Source organism: Macaca fascicularis, chromosome 16 (assembly GCF_037993035.2).
Source record: "Macaca fascicularis isolate 582-1 chromosome 16, T2T-MFA8v1.1".
Taxonomy (NCBI): domain Eukaryota; kingdom Metazoa; phylum Chordata; class Mammalia; order Primates; family Cercopithecidae; genus Macaca; species Macaca fascicularis.
In genome coordinates, this window is record NC_088390.1 from 20,235,697 (window position 1) to 20,256,767 (window position 21,071).

Below are 21,071 nucleotides of genomic sequence, written 5' to 3' on the forward strand. Positions count from 1 at the left end.
ACTAGTGTTACAAGACAAATATGGTGGTGAATAATTACACAGTTAAAGTAAGCGTGCAGATTTTTAAATTAAATGAGAGGAGAAACAATGGCAAAGCCCTTAAAAGCAGGTCCTAATTTTAAAGTTCTTTAGTACTATGCTACACCACATTCAACAACATAAGGGCTCACTCTGTGACAGGTACTACATTAAATCTTAGCAAACTTCATGAGAGCCCTATGTGATAATATCCTTCAGTTTTGTAAGTTTGGCATTTACTAGTCTTGAATTTTCTATGGTGTACTAAGCTCGTATTAGTCCAGAGGCCCAAGGATATATTTAGATTTCATGGTAGAACTAAGAATAATCTCAACCACAGGGAACTATGGTGTGGCATTAATTTTGAAATCATTTTTTCTTGATTTTTCTTTGCCTTCTAATTGTTTTGTGAGTTTTTCTTTTTTTAAAATTTCTGTGGGTACATAGTAAGTGCATAAGTGTGTATATTTATGGGATACCTGAGGTGTTTTGATATAGGTATGTAATGTGAAATAAGCACATAATGAAGAATGGGGCATCCATCTCCTCTAGCATTAATCCTTTGAGTTACAAACAATCCAATTACATTTTTAAAGTTATTTTAAAATATGCAATTATTATTGACTATAGTCTCACCTTATTGTGCTATCAAATAGTAGGTCTTATGTGTTCTTTCTATTTTTTTATATCCATTAACCATCCCCACCTCCCCTCACCCTGCTGTATCCTTCCCAGCCTCTGATAACCATCCTTCTACTCTCTATGTCCATGAATTCAATTGATTTGAGTTTTAGATCCCACACATAAGTGAGAACACATGATGTTTGTCTTTCTGTGCCTGGCTTGTTTCACTTAACTTTATGATCTCCATTTCCATCTGTGTTGTTGCAAATGACTGGATCTCATTCTTTTTTATGACTGAATCATACTCCATTTTGTGTATGTATCACATTGTCTTTATCTATTTGTCCTCTGATGGACACTTAGATTGCTTCTAAATCCTAGCTATTGTAAACATCGCTGAAGCAAACATAGGAGTGCAGATATCCCCTTGATATATTGATTTCATTTCTTTTAGGTATATACCCAGCAGTGGGATTGCTGGATTATGTGGTAGCTCAGTTTTTAGTTTTTTCAGGAACTGTTCTCCATAGTGGTTGCCCTAATTTATATTGCCACCAACCATGTACAAGGATTTCCTTTTCTCCACATCCTCACCAGTATTTATTATTGCCAGTCTTATTAAATTTTTTTCTATAGAGTTGTTTGAGCTCCTTATATATTCTGTTATTAATCCCTTGTGAGAGGGATAGTTTGCAAATATTTCCTCCCATTCTGTGGGTTATCTCTTCACTTTGTTGATTTTGTCCTTTGCTCTGCAGAAGCTTCCTAACTTAATGTGATCCCACTTGTCCATGTTTACTTTGGTTGTCTGTGCCTGTGGGGGTATTGCTCAAGAAATCTTTTCCCAGGCCAATGTTTGGAGATTTTCCCCAACACTTTCTTGTAGTAGTTTCATAGTTTTTGATATTAGATTTAAGTCTTTAAGTTATTTTCATTTGATTTTTGTAGATGGTGATAGATAGGGGTCCGGTTTCATTCTTTTGCTTATGGATATCCAGTTTTCTCAGCACCATTTATTTGAAGAGATTGTCCTTTCCCCAGTGTACGTTCTTGGCATCTTTGTCAAAAATGAATTCACTGTAGGTGTGTGGATTTGTTTCTTGGCTCTCTATTCTGTTTTATTGGCCTGTGTGTCTGTTTTTATGTCAGTACCATGCTGTTTTGGTTATTCTAACTCTGTAGTAGTATTTGAAGCCAAGGAATGTGATTCCTCCAGTTTTGCCCCTTTTGTTTTGCATAGTTCCAGCTATTCTGAGTCTTTTGTGGTTACTCATAAATTTTAGGATTACTTTTTCTATTTTTGTGAAGAATGTCACTGGTATTTTGAGAGGGATTGCATTGAATATGTAGAATGGATGTTTTAACAATATTGATTCATCCAGTCCATGAACATGGAATACTTTTCCATTATTTGGTGTCCTCTTCAGTTTCCTTCATCAGTTTTATAAAGTTTCCTTATAGAGATCTTTCACTTCTTCTGGTTAAATTAATTCCTGGGTATTTACTATCCTATGTGGCTGTTGTAAATGGGGTTACTTTTTTTTATTTCTTTTTCAGATTGTTCACTGACTGTTGGCATATACCAATGCTACTGATTTTTGTATGTTGATTCTGTATTCTGCAACTTTACTGAATTTGTTTATCAGTTCTAACAGTTTTCTTGTGAAGACTTTAGGTTTTTCTAATATAAGATCATATTATCAGCAAAAAAGGATCATTTGACTTCTTTCTTTCCAATTTGGATGCTCTTTTTAGTTTTCTCTTGTCTAATTGCTTTAGCTAGGACTTCCAGTACCAGGTTGAATAACAGTGGTGACAGCGTGCATCTTTGTTGTGTTCCAGATCTTAGAAGAAAGGCTTTTTCAGTTTTTCTCCATTCAGTATGATACTAGCTGTGGATCTGTCTTACATGACTTTCATTATGCTGAGATACACTCTTTCTATATCAAGTTTTTTGTTTATTATAAAGGGATGTTGAATTTTACCAAATTATTTTTCACTGTCCATTGAAATTATTATATGGTTTTATTCTTCATTCTGTTGATAAGATGTGTCATGTTGATTGATTTGCATATGTTGAAACATCCTTGCATCTCAGGGATAAATCCCACTTGGTCATGATGGATGATCTTTCTAATGTATTGTAGAATTTGGTTTGCTAGTATTTTGTTGAGGATTTTTGCATCAATATTCACCAGAGAAGTTGTCCTGTAGTTTTTCTTTTTTACATGTGTCTTTGTCTGGTTTTGATATCAGAGTAGTACTGGCCTCCTAGAATGAGTTTGGAAATTATCCTTTCCTTCTCTGTTTTTTGAAACAGTATGAGGAGGATTGGTGTTAGTTCTTTTTTAAATGTTGGGTGGAATTCAGCAGTGAATTTATCAGGTCCTGGGCTTTTCTTTACTGGAAGACTTTTTATTATGGCTTCAATCTCATTATTTGTTATTGGTTTGTCCAGCTTTTGGATTTCATCCTGATTCAATCCTGTCAGGTTGTATGTGCCTGGGAATTTGTCCATTTCTTCTAGATGTTCCAATTTATTGGCATATAGTTTCTCAGAGTAGCCACTAATGATCCTTGAATTTCCACAGTATCAGTTACAGTGTCTTCTTTTCATTTCTATTTATTTAGATCCTCTCTCTTTTTTTCTTAGTCTGGCTAAAATTTGTCCATTTTGTTTAACTTTTCAAAAAACCAGCTTTTGTTGCATTGATCTTTTGTATGTTATTTTTCATTTCAATTTCATTTATTTCTGCTCTGATCTTTATTATTTCTTCTACTATTTTGGTTTGGTTTACTATTGCGTTTCCAGTTTATAAAGATGCATCATTAGATTGTTTAATTTCCGTGTATTTGTGTAGTTTCCAAAATTCCTCTCGCTATAGATTTCTACTTTTATTCCATTGTGGTCAAAGAAAGTGCTTGATATTATTTCAATTTTTTGTATGTTCTAAGACTTGTTTGTGACCTAACATATGATCTATCCATGTGCTGAGGTAAAGTGTGTGTATTCTGCAGTTCTTGGGTGAAATGTTCTGTAAATATCTGTTGGACTCATTTGTTCTATAGTGCGGTTTCAGTTTAATGTTTCTGTGTTGATCTTCTGTCTGGAAGAGCTATCCAGTGCTGAACATGGGGTGTTGAATCCTCCAGCTATTATTGTATTGGGGCCCATCTCTCTCTTTAGCTCTGATAATATTCCCTCTATATATGTGAGTGCTCCCATGTTGGGTGTGTATATATTTAAAATTTCTATAGCAATTGCCTTAACTTTGTCCTCATGCTTTCTAACTTTGTTGTTTCTATTTATATCTTACTGTACTGACTATGTCTTGAAAACCTGTTGTGGTTATTATTTTGATTGGTTCATTATTTAGTCTTTCTATTTATAAGACTAGTTTATACACCACAATACAGTGTCATACTATTCTGAGTTTTTCCAGACCTTTTGGAGCTTCATTGCATGTTGTTTCTTTTCTCTTGCTTCTTTTAGGATCCTTTCTTTATCCTTGATCTTCAGGAGTTTGATTATTAAATGCCTTGAGATACTCTTTTTTTTGGGTTAAATCTGCTTGGTGTTGTATAGCCTGCTTGTACTTGGATGTGATATCTTTCTCTAGGTTGGAGAAGTTCTCTGTTGTCACCCCTGTGAATAAATGTTCTACCCCATTCTTGTTCTCTACCTTCTCTTTAAGGCCAATATGTCTTATTTGGGGCTATTTTGTAGATCCTGTAGACATACTTTATTGTTTTTTTTTTTCTTTTGTTTCCTCTGACTGTATTGTCAAATAAGTTGTCTTCATCTCACTAATTCTTCTGCTTGATCCATTCTGCTATTAAAGGACTTTGATGCATTCTCCAGCATGTCAGTTGTATTTTTCAGCTCTGGAATTCGTGCTTGATTTTTAAATATTATTTCAGTCTCTTTGTTAAATTTATCCAGTAGAATTCTGAATTTCTTCTCTGTGTTATCTTGTTTCTTTTAGTTTCCTCAACACAGCTATTTTGAATTCTGTGTCTGAAAGGTCACATATCTCTATTTCTCCCAAATGAGTCTCCAGTGCCTTATTTAGTTCATTTGGTGAGGTCATGTTTTCCTGCATGGTCTTCTTACTCACAGATGTTCATCTCTGTCTGGGCATTGAGGAGTTTGGTATTTATTGTAATCTTCACTATCTGGGCTTATTTGTAGCCATCCTTCTTGGGAAGGCTTTTCATATATTTGAAATGACTTGGGTGTAACAATCTTTAGGAGACATCCCAAGCCCAGTAATGTTTTGGGTTCATGTAGACTTGTACAGGTGTTACCTTGATGGTCTTGGGAAAGATCCAGAAGAATTCTCTTGATTGCCAAGCAGAGACTCTGATTCTGTTCCCTTACTTCTTTCCAAACATAAAGAGTCATGGTCTCTTTTCTGAGCCACCTAAAGCCTAGGGGTAGAGTGACAGAAGCAGCCCTGTGGCCAACACCACTGTGACTGCATTGGGTCAGACCTGAAGCCAGCACAGTGCTGGGTCTTGCCCAAGGCCTGCCTTAACCACTCCTTGACTACTGCCTATGTTTGCTCAAGGCCTGGGGGCTCTACAGTCAGCAGGTGGCAAAGCCATCCAGGCCTGTGTCCTTCCCTTCCAGGTGGCAAGTTCTCCTGGTCCCTGGGTGGGTCCAGAAGTGTTGTCTGGGTGTCAGGGACTGGAGTCAAAACCTTAGTTAGAAGTCTACCTGCTATTCTTTTGTATTGTGGCTGAGCTGGCCCTCACACCACAAGACACAGTCCTTCCTGCTCTTCTCTCCCCTTTCCAAAGGCAGAGGAGCCTCATGCTGTAGCCACCACCGCCCCAGCCATGAGAAGTACTGCCAGAAACTGATGCTTCCTTAAGGTCAAAGGTCTCTTAAGTCAGCTTGTGGTGAAGGCTGCCTGGCCTGGGATTCATGCTTCAGGGCAGTGGGCTCCCTCTGGCCCAAGGGAGGTCCAGAAATGGCATCCAAGGGTCAAGTCCTGGAATCTGGGACCCCAAGAGCTCTCTTGGTGCTCCACCCCTTTGAGGCAGTTTTGGCACCTGGTTTTTGGTTCTTATAAAGGTATATTTTTTTCTGTGTAGATATTTGTTAACTTGGTGTCATTGCTTAGGGGTTACCATCAGTGGTACTTTCTCTTCTGCCATCTTTCTCCACTTCCTAATCAAGTATTCCTTTTAACGTACAGAATATTTTAAAATTCTCATATGGATAAACCGATTAGTCTTCCCTTTAAACTTCTGCCTTTGGGATCTTATTTAGGTTTCTCCTACCCATGTCATACAAATATTTATAATATTTTTTCTTATTCCATTTTTAACTTATTTTTGGTTTTTTTTTTTAGAATAACAAAACTGTTATCAATTAATCATAAAAATGCTGAAGTGGCATATAAATTTCTGTATTGGATATGTATTTTTAAAATTATACCAATGAGACGGGGCAATTCTGTGTTACATTACAACACACATTTTGGCCATTAGACAGATGAAGCACATTTTCATTTGTAAATACATGATTTGTGCTTTTTCTTTTGTACAGTTCCTATTTATATTCTTGCCCATTTCCCCACTGTATTTTATAAGTTCTTAGTAATTTGAATGAACTACATATATTCTAAATGTTATCTTTTTGTTTTACATACATTGCAAATAATTCCAGTCTGTCAGTTGCCTTTTAACATTATTTATCAATATTTTGCTTAAAAGGGAGGTTTTACTTTTTAGGTAGCAAAATTTGTTCATTTTTAACTTCATGATATTTGTATTTCATGTCATAAGTCAAAGGCATTACTTACTGCAAGGATATAAAGAATTACTTTCTTATAGAAATGATTTTATTTTTACATCAAAGTCTTTATGTTAGTTGACATTTATTATAGGTTTTCTCAAGTTCCACATACCCAACTTTCTCAAAACAATTTCATTCTCTACTGGTTTCAAATGCTCCATTTGTCATCTTTGAAATTCTTATCTATAAGTCATGTCTGACTGTCACACTACTGCCATGAATGTGTTTTGTATCAGCACAGTACTCTAGGATTATAATATCCTCTTATAACCAGTAGAAGCAGACCTCTACTCCCTATTTTTCTCTTTCTTTTCTTTTGGCCAAAAGTAGCTATTTCTGCATGTACTTATTTTTTATATAAACTTTGAAATAGTTTATCAAATCACACACAAATTGCCATCTGATTAAAATTTCAGTCTTTTTAGTTATAAATTTTGGGACAAAGGTCATCTCTTTTTTTAAGTTTTCTAATTCAGGATTTAGGTTTAGATTTAGACTCTCTGAAAGTTTTCTTGACTGCTTCAAGTGTATCTTATACATTTCTTACTGCATTTCTGTAAATTCAATAGCTATTTTACCCATTGTGATTATAATCCAGTTTTCTTTTTTCTGTTTGTATATAGCATATATCAAGGAAAGACATTGACTTTTTTCAGTATTTACTTTGTTTTCAGTCATGATCATGTTAGCCTCCCTATATGAGTTCTTAAATGTTTCATCTTTTTCTTTGCTCTTAAAATTTTAAGTGACGTATAATTTATTTTTTGAAGTCTGGTAGAACACAGGTATAAAATGAAATGAGCTTGATGTTCTTTCTGGGATCTGTCTTAAATTTTATAAAAGTTTTCACAACAATTTTTGAGTTAATTAAATTTGGAGGTTGCCAAAAGAAGCCTCATTATTTTCTTCTTCTACTTATAAGTCAAAGAGCACAATTTTGTGTCATCTGGTAGTTATTCTTGGAAATCCTGTGATAGTATAGGCATAAAATACAGTTGGGCAATTTTATTATTGCATATTTAGGGCCAGATACAGCAAAGACAACATCAAGAATAGTAATTCAATGAAGCAAGACATGAATGTAAGTCATGGTTGCATAAACAAAATATTATTATTCTGAACAATATTTTAAAATAATCAATAACCATGATCTTTAAATACTCACCTTAGAATGTTGTTTAAAAATTCAAAAACTTTCAAGAGTTTACCAGAAATACAGAGTTTCCACACTATTTTGTTGTTAAAAGGGAATATCTGTTAGCTGAGCACAGAATCATTTCGTCACAATATAAAAGAAAATTCAAAGTATAATTTCACTCTTTGTAATCCATATAACAATTTATATTGTATTCATAAGCTTTTTTAAAAGATGGGCAAATCCACTAATATTGAGTATAACATAATATTTCTTCTTTAACTTATACAAACTTTAACAATTAGTGGTAGTATATTTTTATATGTTTAGACATGCATAAGTTGATAAGTATGTAAATGCATAATGAAATTAAAACCTTAATTTTAAGATATAATTAATCATACTTGAATTTAAAGTACATGTTACATGTACCTTTTTATGTAAATTACCGTTTTTAGTAAATTAACTTCCCTTACCATTATCTTTGCTAGTATACATATTAATGTTTTCTAATTATTATACCAACTGTAGTCTTTATATTTTTTATAATTAGTTTTTTTTTAATGTGGGCCTCAGGTTGAATTATTATATCAACTATAGTCTTATTATTTTTATTAATTACCAGCTTTAATTAAAATTATAAACTGTTGTTTTCTTCAGACACAGAGAAAACTAGAAAGAAGACAGGAATCCAAAAACTGCCTAATTTTTTAAGTACACATTTTAGATTATCTTTATAAATGTTAAAGTAACAAAACACATGCCTATATTAAATCCAGTGCATTTGGACATTCTCTTGATTTGTAAATCATTTGATAATATATAAGGATAGAGTAAATTGGAACATGTTTATGACTAAAGTTTAATATTTGTGGTGACTGTTATGTATATTTTAAAATGTGTTAACCCTTATTGAATTTCTTTTCCTTTAAGAGGTACAGCCTAAATCTTCTCCCCTTGAATATGGCCTAGATTTACAGCACATTTCTATTTTTTTTTTTTTTTTTTTTTTTTTTTTTTTTTGAGACGGAGTCTCGCTCTGTCGCCCAGGCTGGAGGGCAGTGGCGCGATCTCGGCTCACTGCAAGCTCCGCCTCCCGGGTTCACGCCATTCTCCCGCCTCAGCCTCCCGAGTAGCTGGGACCACAGGCGCTGCCACCACGCCCGGCTAGTTTTTTGTATCTTTAGCAGAGACGGGGTTTCACCGTGTTAGCCAGGATCGTCTCGATCTCCTGACCTCGTGATCCGCCCACCTCGGCCTCCCAAAGTGCTGGGATTACAGGCGTGAGCCACCGCGCCCGGCCGAGCACATTTCTAATGGGTAGAAAAAAGTGGATGTGACAGTTTGTGACTTAGGAGATGAGTTAAGGAAAGGCACTACAATTTTCCCCTCCCACCTTCCTCTGGAACCAACTGCTCTAGGAAAAGCCAACTGCTACTTTGAAGCAGCTTTGTGAGGAGGTCCATGTAGCAAGGAACTGAGAGGCTTTTAGCTAACAACCATGTGACTGAGTCATTTTGGAAGTGGACCCTCCAGCCCCAGCCAAACTGTCAGATGATGATAGCCCTCCCTGGCTGACATCTTGACTGCAACCTAAAAGGCTTTATGAAAACTCCAGAAGCCATCAGTACCCCAGGCAAGTGCAAAACCAAGAACAGCTGCCATGAAATGGGTTAGAAAAGCTGTTGAATTTCAGCCCTTTCCCCAAGTGGGCACTGTTCAGTGTAACCAGGAGAAAATGTTCAACTATTGGCTTCTCCCTTGGGAGTAGAAGAGAAGAGGGGAACAGAAGTTTGACAATCTGGCTTTTCTTTTTTTTTCTTTTTTTTTTTTTTGAGATGGAGTCTCGCTCTGTCGCCCAGGCTGGAGTGCAGTGGCCAGATCTCAGCTCACTGCAAGCTCCGCCTCCCGGGTTCACGCCATTCTCCTGCCTCAGCCTCCCGAGTAGCTGGGACCACAGGCGCCCGCCACCTCGCCTGGCTAATTTTTTGTATTTTTTAGTAGAGACGGGGTTTCACCGTGTTAGCCAGCATGGTCTCGATCTCCTGACCTCGTGATCCGCCCATCTCGGCCTCCCAAAGTGCTGGGATTACAGGCTTGAGTCACCGCGCCCGGCCGACAATGTGGCTTTTCAGAGTGCTTCCTGAGTGCCTGATTTCTGTCTTGCATGACTTGGAGTGCTAAACGGGAATCCATTTCTTTGAATAAGTACGGGCTGCTGAGAATAAAGGAGATCTCAGCAGCCTGTTGCAGCACCAGAAGACCTGCGGGACTGCATACAGACACCAGAAGGAGTAAGAGATTTTGAGCTTCTGAAAAAGAAACAAGCAAACATCCCTGATTGGAAAATTACATGTACACGTCCAGAGAAGATGCATCCCTAAGGAGGTTAGAGAAACTTCCGGAATATATAGCCAGGCTCATTGGTGAGGGTCTTACCTTGTATAAAGCCAGTCATGAGAAAAATGATTTTTTTTTATAATTATCTTTTTTTATTCTTTTTGTTTTAATTATTATATTTTAAGTTCTGGGTACATGTGCAGAATGTGCAGTTTTGTTACATAGGTTTACACGTGATTTGCTGCACCCATCAACCCGTTACCTACATTAGTTATTTCTCCTAACGTTATCCCTCCCCTAGCCCCCTGCCACCCAACAGGCCCCAGTGTGTGATGTTCTCCTCCCTGTGTCCTTGTGTTCTCATTGTTCAACTCCTACTTATGAGTGAGAACATGTGGTATTTGGTTTTCTGCTCTTGTGATAATTTGCTGAGAATGATGGTTTCCAGCTTCATCCACGTCCCTGCAAAGGACATGAACTCATCCTTTTTTATGGCTGCATAGTATTCCATGATATATACGTGCCACATTTTCTTTATCCAGTCTATTATTGATGGACATTTGCGTTGGTTCCAAGTCTTTGCTATTGTGAATAGTGCTGCAGTAAACATATGTGTGCATGAGTCTCTATAGCAGAATGATTTATAATCCTCTGGGTGTATGCCCAGTAATAGAATTGCTGAGTTAAATGGTATTTCTAGTTCTAGATCCTTGACTTAAAACTGGAATTTACATTCAAAAGGGAAGCAGAGCATAAAAGTTTGGAAAATTTGCAGCCTGGCCATGTGGTAGAAAAGACCATTTTTAGCAGAATAATTCAATCAGCCTGTGGAGCAACCCCACACTGGATGTTTTTGCCCAAGTATAAAGGAGCCAAGTGCTAACAGCCAAGGCAATGGGAGAAAGACCTCAAAAGCATTTCAGAGACCATCACAGCAGGACTTTTTCTTTTCTTTTTTTCCTTTTTGAGACGGAGTTTCACTCTCATTGCCCAGGCTGGAGTGCAATGGAACAATCTCGGCTCACCACAATCTCCGCCTCCCGGGTTCAAGCGATTCTCCTGCCTCAGCCTCCCAAGTAGCTGGGATGACAGGCATGCGCCACCATGACCAGCTAATTTTGTATTTTTAATAGAGACGGGGTTTCTCCATGTTGGTCAGGCTGGTCTCAAACTCCTGACTTCAGATGACCTTGCCTGCCTCAGCCTAACAAAGTGCTGAGATTACAGGCGTGAGCCACCATGCCCGGGCTAGCAGGGCTTTTTCTTTCTTCCCCTGAGACCTAGATGGACTTAACTATTTTGTGGGCCAGTCCTAGGGCCCCACTGTCCTGTGCAGTCTCCAGATACTGCTCCCCACATCTTGGCCACTGCCACCCCTGGAGACTTTGGACTTTCGCGTTAATGCTAGAATGAGTTCAGACATTTGGAGACTTGGGTAGGCATGACTGCATTTTGCAATGTGAGAAGGACAAGAGATTTGGGAGGGGCCAGGGTGAAATGATATAGTTTGGATATTTGTCCCAACCCAAATCTCATGTTGCATTGTAATTTCCAGTTCTGGAGGTGGAACTTGGTGGGAGGTGTTTGCATCATGAAGGCAGATTACTCATGGCTTGATGTCTTTGTGATAGACTTCTTGTGAGATCCGGTCATTTAAATGTGCATGGCACCTCACCCCAACTCTGTCTCTCTCTCTCTCTCTCTCTTACTTCCTTTATTGCCATGTGATGTGCCTGCTCTACCTTTGCCTTCCACCAAGACTGGAAGCTTCCTGAGGCTTCTCCAGAAGCAGATGCCACTATGCCTCCTGTATCGCCTGCAGAACCGTGAGCAACTAAATCTTTTTCTTATAAACTACTCAGCTTCAGGTATTTAAAGCAGTGGAAGAACAACCTAACGTAGGTAGTATGGCCATTTTATGATATTGATTATTTCAATCCATGACCCATGGAATGCTTTTCCTTTTTTTTTTTTTTTTTTTTTTGATCATCTGATTTCTTTCAGCAGTGTTTTGTAGCTTTCCTCTTCACTTTGCTGTATGCCTAGGCACTTCAATTTCATGTAGCTGCTGTAAATGGGATAGTGTTCTTTATTTGACTCTCAGCCTGAGTGTTATTGGTGTATAGAAATGCTACTAATTTTTGTACATTGATTTTGTATTCTGAAACTTTCCAGTTGTTTATCAGCTAAAAGCCTGAAAAGTACAATAACAAAGTCTGAAATTGAGTCAGTAATGAAAATAGCAACCAAAACAAGCCCTGGACCAGATGGATTTACTGCCAAATTCAATCAGATATTAAAAGAAGAACTGGGACCAATCCTAATGAAACTATATCAAAGATAGTTGCAAAGGACGCTCCTTTCTTTCTTTCTTTCTTTCTTTTTTTATTATACTTTAAGTTCTGGGATACATGTGCAGAACATGCAGGTTTGTTACATAGGTATACACGTGCCATGATAGTCTGCTGAACCATCAACCCATCATCTACATTAGGTATTTCTCCTAATGCTATCCCTCCCCTAGCCCCTCACCCCCCAATAAGCCCCAGTGTGTAATGTTCCCCTCCCCGTGTCCATGTGTTCTCATTGTTCAACTCACACTTGTGAGTGAGAACATGCAGTGTTTGGTTTTCTGTTCTTGTGTTAGTTTGCTGAGAATTATAGTTTCCAGCTTCATCCATGTCCCTGCAAAGGACATGAACTCATCCTTTTTTATGGCTGCATAGTATTCCATGATGTATATCTGCCACATTTTCTTATCCAGTCTATTACTGATGGGCATTTGGGTTGGTTCCAAGTCTTTGCTATTGTGAACAGTGCCGCAGTAAACATGCATGTGCCTATGTCTTTATAGCAGAATGATTTATAATCCTTTGGGTATATACCCAGGAATGGGATTGCTGAGTCAAATGATATTTTCTGGTTATAGATCCTTGAGGAATCTCCACACTCTTCCACAATGGTTGAATGAATTTACACTCCCACCAACAGTGTAAAAGCATTCCTATTTCTCCACATCCTCTCCAGTATCTGTTGTTTCCTGACTTTTTGATGATCGCCATTCTAACTGACATGAGATGGTATCTCATTGTGGTTTTGATTTGCGTTTCTCTAATTACCAGTGATGATGAGCTTTTTTTCATATGTTTGTTGACTGCTTAAATGTCTTCTTTTGAGAAGTTTCTGTTCATATCCTTTGCTCACTTTTTGATGGGGTTTTTTGTTATTTTCTTGTAAATTTGTTTAAGTTCTTTGTAAATTCTGAATATTAGCCCTTTGTCAGATGGATAGATTGCAAAAATTTTCTCCCATTCTGTAGGTTGCCTGTTCACTCTGATGATAGTTTCTTTTGCTGTGCAGAAGCTCTTTATTTTAATTAGATCCCATTTGTCAATTTTGGCTTTTATTGCCATTGCTTTTGGTATTTTAGTCATGAAGTCTTTGTTCATGCCTATGTTCTGAATGGTATTGCCTAAGATTTTTATGGTTTTAGATTTTATGCTTAAGTCTTTAATCCATCTTGAGTTAATTTTTGTATAAGGCATAAGGAAGGGGTCCAGTTTCAGTTTTCTGCATATGGCTAGCTCATTTTCCCAACACCATTTATTAAATAGGGAATCCTTTCCCCATTTCTTGTTTTTGTCAGGTTTATCAAAGATCAGATGGTTGTAGATGTGTGGCATTGTTTCTGAGGCCTCTGTTTTGTTCTATTGCGCTATATATCTGTTTTGGTATCAGTACCATGCTGTTTTGGTTATTGTAGCCTTATAGTGTAGTTTGAAGTCAGGTAGCATGATACCTTCAGCTTTGTTCTTTTTGCTTAAGATTGTCTTGGCTATGTGGACTCTTTCTTGGTTCATTATGAAACTTAAAGTAGTTTTTTTCCAATTCTGTGAAGAAAGTCAATGGTAGCTTGATGGGGATAGCATTGAACCTATAAATTACTTTGGGCAGTATGGCCATTTTCATGATATTGATTCTTCCTATCCATGAACATGGACAGTGTTTTCATTTGTTTTGTGTCCTCCTTTATTTCTTTGAGCAGTGGTTTGCAGTTCTCCTTGAAGAGGTCCTTCACATCCCTTGTAAGTTGGATTCCTATGTATTGTATTCTCTTTGTAGCAATTCTGAATGAGAGTTCACTCATGATTTGGCTCTCTGTTTGTCTGTTATTGGTGTATACGAATGGTTGTGATTTTTGCGCATTGATTTTGTATACTGAGACTTTGTTGAAGTTGCTTATCAGCTTAAGGAGATTTTGGGCTGAGACAGTGGGGTTTTCTAAATAAACAATCAGGTCATCTACAAATAGGGACAATTTGACTTCCTCTTTTCCTAATTGAATATGCTTTATTTCTTTCTTTTGCCTGATTGCCCTGGCCAGAACCTCCAATACTATGTTGAATAGCAACGGTGACAGAGGACATCCACAAAAGAGGCTCCTTTCTAACTCATCTTATGAAGCCAGCATCAACCTGATACCAAAATCTGGCAGACACAATGAGAAAAGAAAACATCCAGCCAATATCCCTAATGAATATAGATGCAGAAATGCTTAACAAAATACTAGCAAGCTGAATCCAGCAGCACATCAAAAAGTTAATTCACCATCCCAAGTAGGCTTTATTCCTGAGATCCAAGGCTCATTCAACATATGCAAATCACTGAATGTGATTCACCACATAAACAGATTTAAAAGCAAAATCCATATGATCATATCAATAGATATGAAAAAAGCTTTTGATGAAATACAACTTCCCTTCATGATAAAAACCCTCAACAGACTAGACATCAAAGGAACACATCTCAGAATAATGACAGCCATCTGTGTCAAACTCAGCACAAGCATCATAATGAATGGACAAAAGCTGAAATTAGTTCCTTTGACAGCCAGAACAAGAAAAGAATGCTCACTCTTATTACTCTCATTTAACATAATACAAGAAGTCCTAGCCAGAGCAATCAGGCAAGAGAAAGAAAGAAAAGACATCCAAGTAGGAAAAGAAGAAGTCAAACTATCTCTCTTTGCTGATGATGTGATTGTATACCTGGAAAACGCTAAAAACTCCACTCATATGTTCCCGCATGCTGTCAGTTTTGTCCATTAATATTTATAGCATATAAATTGCAGTTGTTTTAAATTATCAGTCTTAAAATTCTTCAACCTGATTGATTGGTTGATTTTTGCCTTTTAGTATGCCTTGCAATTTTTGCTTGATGCACTGTATATAACAAACTGCTGTAAATAGGGCTTTGGTAATGTGGTGATAAGATGTTGGGGGTGGGAATTGTTCTATAGTCCTATGGTTAGATTTCGTTATTTTGGTGAACCTGTGCCTCTGGACTGTGAACTTCACGAGTACTTTTTGTAACCCACATCCTCTTTTTAGGTGAAACATAATGAGTTGAGGGGGCTGGAGTTAGATATTTTTCTGCTGTCACCTAGGATGATAAATTTGATTGGAGTTGGGTATTTCCTTTGATTTAGACCAGCTGATTCTTATAAAACCCAGCAAGTTAGGCTCTGGTTACATAGCTTCTCCTAAGAGTACAATATACTATGAAGAACAGAATGCCCTGTTGTATTTCAAAATTGTTTCTCCACCCGCTGCCCTTTCCCCCATTTCCAAAAGCAGAAGGGTGGATTTTCTCCGAAATTCACTCAGAAAGCCCGGTGAATTTCCAGACAATAAAACACACAAAAGTATGTCGGGGGGCGGGGATAGGGGGACTGATTATCAAGTCCCCCTGAAGCGTTTACTCTCAGACTTGTCCACAATGAGCCTTCAGCAATTCATCAATTACAGTCCAGGTTTTTCTGTCCCAGAGCCTGTTCCCGTAGAGGTTTCTGCTTCTGCATACAAGATCTGTTTTTTTGTATCTGTCTCTCTGTCTCTCCAATTTTGGGAGCATGGGTTTATCCTGTACCTCTTCTTTCTTGAAGATCTAAGAAGTGTTAGAGTTGTTGATTTTTCATTTTATTCAACTTTTTACTTGTTGTTCGGAAGGAGTGGTGACTTCTGAGCTTTTTATCTGCTGCTTTGGAAACTGAGAGTTCCCTGTTACTTGTTTTGTACCATAATTTTTAAAAAGGTTTTTGTTGGTAAACTGTATGGGATAGATGTTACCTCTGCTTCTGAAAGTAAACCTGTATTGTGGGCTTCTTCTACGACCTTTGCAGCCTCTGGATTGCATGCCAGAAGCTGTCTCACCACCACGAAGTTCTTCTAAACTAATCACTTGGGAAGGGAGAAAGTGCAGAAGGAAAGCAACTTATTTCTAAGAAAATGGCACAGAATTTCCTCACATGTTTTTACTGACATCTTACTGTACAAAATGTAATGGCCTCACATAACTCCAAGGGAGGCTAGGGCATTTGGATTTTATCTTGGAGGCCATGTGCCCAGCAAAAAAGATAATAGATATTAGGGGACAAATAGCACTCTGCCATAATGTGATTCAGATTTTGACCAATTTGGTTGACCAAAAAATAAAGAAATCAGCAGAATTTATGTATCCGCTAAGTTCTTACTGTGTATTATACTATTTTAGGCTTTAGGGTGCAATAATATGATAGCATTAGGTAGTAGACCTTTACATACCCCAAACAGAAAATGTAGATTTTATTCAACTATACACGGGAATGTTTACAAAAATGATCATGTATTAGACACAAATAAAAGTTTAATATTTTTAAAAACTGAGTGCATAGTTCATATTCTTTAATTACATCCCAACAAAAATAGAAGTAAATATGTAAAACATAACAAAAACATGTTAGAAATTGAGCACATTTTTCAAAAAAGAGAAAATAAAAAAATATGGAGAAACGGGTTAAAAGGACACTTCATGGCATGGCTAAAGAGAAACAGAGCAATACTCTTTTATTTAAAGCTGAAGGACTCTGATTTAAACCTAGTATTTCTGTTAAGAAATAAGAAAAACAGGCCAGGCGCGGTCGCTCATGCCTGTAATCCCAGCAGTTTGGGAGGCCGAGGTGGGCAGATCACCTGAGGTCGGCAGTTTGAGACCAGCCTGACCGACATGGAGAAACCCTGTCTCTACTAAAAATACAAAATTAGCCGGGTGTGGTAGCGTATGCCTGTAATACCAGCTACTCGGGAGGCTGAGGCAGGAGAATAGCTTGAACCCAGGAGGCAGAGGTTGCGGTGAGCCAAGGTTGTGCCATTGTACTCCAGCCTGGGGCAGCAAGAGCGAAACTCTGTCTCAGGAAAAAAAAAAAAAAAAAAAAGAAGAAGAAGAAAAAGAAAATAAAAACACTTGTCTTAAAATATTTTAAAATGTTATTTATAATGAAAAACTGAGGAAATAGTAAAACCAATAAAAGAAATAAACATAACCAAAAGGTGATCTTTTGGAAATACAAATGAAAGAAATTGCTCTCAATTTTCAGTAAGTGAAAAAGAAACCAAGTGAAACTACAATATTAGTAATGAAAAATAAATAACCGCAACTATAGAAGAGATTGAAAAAAGAATACATCATGCAATTTTTGCCAATCAATTTAAGGACCAAGAGGAAAGAATATTTTTGAATGAAATTTAAAACAGATAAAAAATAACTCTAGGAGTGTTAAGCTTGAATAGATGAATTATCATATCAGAAAGGTGATTATCAGCTAACGTTATACAAGCAATAAGATCATTTTCATAGCTGAGTTCTAGCTAACCTTTACAGAACATATTATTAAATTTTAATGAGTTTAAAAATAATTCCAGACCACAGGGAGCCAAAATGGAACTCTGAATGGTTCATTTTTATTAATCTAGCAAAGCATTAATACTAAACCCTCATTAAATGGTACAAAATATTACATATGAATGGAAATGGAAAAACATCTAGATAATGTATTTGCAAAGACAATTCACTAAACACAAGAAAAATACACCCTAAGCAAATAAATGCAATAATAAAAGAGGTTCATTCTCAGAAAACTCAATAGTTAGAGTCCCCATTTTAAAAGAGAAAAGCATTAAGATCATCTCAATAGATGATGAAAGAAAAATAATTGATAGATATTTCTAAGAAAAACTATACTAGAAATGGAATTGAATGACTTTAAACAAACACTATTTTCAAAAAACTAATAATGTAATTCTAAAATGGCAAAATACTAGTACCATTTCAATTTATATTGGGACCAGAGGCATGCTCACTATTTATATTAATATACAAGAGTAAAGAAATATAAGTAAATAACAAAATAAAGGAAATTGAAGTAAATGGTATATAATCTTGAAATATGATAAAACCATCTTCCTTGTAAATCATATTGTTCACTTAGAAAACCAGAGATCAATGGAGACAAGCGGAAGGGTGGACCACGTACCCCATGCCCAGCCCTTTCTATGTCCTGAACCTTGTGAGCTGCTGCTGGTGGAGAAGGCCCTCCCCTAACTCTCCCAGCTCATGGTAAATCTCTTCTTGTGTGGTTTCTAGCCTGTGGCTGCCATAGGTGTGGACCCTGGACATTGCAGGGACAGCTCCTCCCCACTTTTCTGTGGTAGCCCTTGGCTCTTGCTGCTGCCACTTCTGCTTTCTGGGACTGGGACTCAGATTTATGCTACACCTTACTCCATCCCAGTCCCTAGTAAACAGCATTGGATTTGTTTGTATTTGTCAAAAACAAGGTGTGGCATAGCCATTAGCACCTATGTTGGGGAAACAGCACACAAGCAAGAAGCTTACAGCCTCAGTGGCAAGCACTTCATCATATCAAAGATGGAGAACTCTTGTAGTCATTTGTCATGCCTTCTGCAGACAAAAGATACCAAAAAGTTGCAAAGATCTGTCCATCTTGTAGATAAGGCCACTAATAAGTCAAAAATCTGTCAACATCAACCACAATGTGTCCAAATATGCCCCATTTGACTGCTAAGGTTGAGGACAAAGGAAATGCAATTAAGACAGTTACAGTCAACATAGTTGACATTGCAAAGGGCCCAGTTGGCCTCCTGTGCATCCCACCAAATATTTTATTTGTAAGTTAGAAGCACAAGTCCTGTGGTGGCAAGAATGACCATTACATTATCAGTGGATCTCATGAGGCAAACAAACTGCAAGACATGTTGGATGGATTCGTTTAAAAACGTGTTCTCAGTCCAGAGTGAGAATCCTGAAATGCATCTGCACATCAACCCAAAGAAGCAAAGCATAGGTAATTTTTGTAAAGCCAGTTTCTATAGAGACATGCTTCATACCTATCATAAACTCTGCACATTTATTCTCAAAAATCCATCTGAAAATAGTGAGTGGTACAGAAGAGAAAGAACAGTAAAAGAAAAACAGAAAGAGCAATGACAAGGCAATGACTCCATACGCAGCAGTGAGAAAGCACCATCTCCGCCACCACCAGATGCAGTGAGTCCTCTTCATATGCCGTGGAAGAAGAGGAAAGGGATGACTGGGGGTGGATACGACTGAGGAAACTCAAAGGTATAGAACAGATAAAATCAGTGATCATGCACATGTTCTTTCAGTGATGATCTCGAAAGAACTTTTGAGGAGCAGATCAATATCCTATTTGATTTTTTTTTTTAAGAAAAAGAAGAAGGTGTTATTGACTCATCTGATAAAGAAAGTGTTTCTGATGCATAAAGACTGGTTGTAAAAGCCATGGGCCCTCTTATTCTGACCAAAGTTCTTTTTCATGACATTAGAGAACAAATTAAGAAGCACAGACACCATTTCCCATGATTGTTCACAAGAAAACTCAGTGGTACCTTCTTCATGGTGTAGAGTCTGTGGTAACAATGCTTCTAGCTTGGCTCATCTCCAAGATTTCACATACATTGAAAGAGATGTAAGATGTGGACCTTTTTGAAAAAGAGGTTATCATTGGCTGTTCAGGAAAGGACTCTGAAATATGTCTGAAAAGAACGTGACATAGAATAGGGAGTAGAGCAAGATAGTGAAAGAGAAGATTCCACTGATTGTCTCCCCTGCAAGGATACCAATTTAACAACTATCTACACATAAGAGGCATTGAAGAGGTAGAAAAAAAAACTGTCTTGAATAGCCAATGCCACGCCTAACGCATTCCCTGGCAGTGGCAACATGGTGCAGAGAGCATTTCTGTGCACTGAGGAGAGGGAGCGTAAATCAACTGTTAGGCATTGAACTCAGTGCTGTCTTGTTACAGCAGAAAGGAAAACCAGACCAAACTCAACCGACACCACAGAGGGAGCATATAAACTAGCTAAAGGGTAACTGCCATTCCCAGCACTTGGAACTTGAGTTCCTGCAAGTCTTGCCACTGCAGGCTAAAGTCCTCTGGGGTTTTAAATAAACTTGAAATGCAGTCTAGGCCACTAGGACTGCAACTGCCAGCTGAGTGCTTAGGTTAAGGATGAGTACCAGGCCAGATAGCATTCATCACAAGCTGACTAAAAAGCCCTTAGGCCTTAAGGGGTCATGAGCAGTGGTCTGGCAGTAATCCCCATGGAACTGTGGTGGCAGTGGCCGTGGGGTGCAGCTCCTCTGCTTTTGGAAAGGGTGGGCAGTATACAAAAACCTGCATTTTGTGGTTCGAGTGCCAGCTCAGCTGCAGTACAGTAGAACACTTCTAAGTTTTTGAACTCTAGTCCCTGGTTTCTGACTGGCACCTCTGGACCCACCCAGGGTCTGGGGGAACTCACCACCCTGAAGAGAAGGACACAGGCCTGGCTGGATTTGCTGCCTACTATATGTAGAGTCCTAGGGCCTCGAGCAGAAATAAGCAGTAGCCAGGGAGTGGTTACAGCAGGCCTTGCATGGGACCCAGTGCTATCCTGGCCTCACGTCTGACCCAGCAGAGTCATAATGGTGATGGACACAGGGGTGCTTGTCTCACTCCGCCTCCAGCTTCAGGTGGCTCAGAATACAGAAATACACTCCACTTGTTTGTTTGGAAGAAAGTAAGCAAGGAAAACAAGTGTCTCTGCCTGGTAATCCACCAAATTCATCCAGCTCTTGTCCAAGACCATCAAGGTGGTACCTGTGTGAGTCTGTGAGAACCACAGCATTACTGGCCTTGGGGTATGACCTAAGGCAGAAATAGATGGCATAGATGATAACACTCAAATCTTTCCAAATATCTATAAAGCCTTCCCAGGAAGAATGGGTACAACAAACCCAGACTGCAAAGAC

The 21,071-nt window shown here is 38.0% G+C and overlaps 1 pseudogene; it reads left to right on the forward strand.

The window, feature by feature from the left end:
• The first annotated feature begins 18,790 nt into the window (after positions 1 to 18,790).
• Positions 18,791 to 19,828, forward strand: LOC135967807 (eukaryotic translation initiation factor 5 pseudogene; annotated as a pseudogene).
• Positions 19,829 to 21,071: the final 1,243 nt, after the last annotated feature.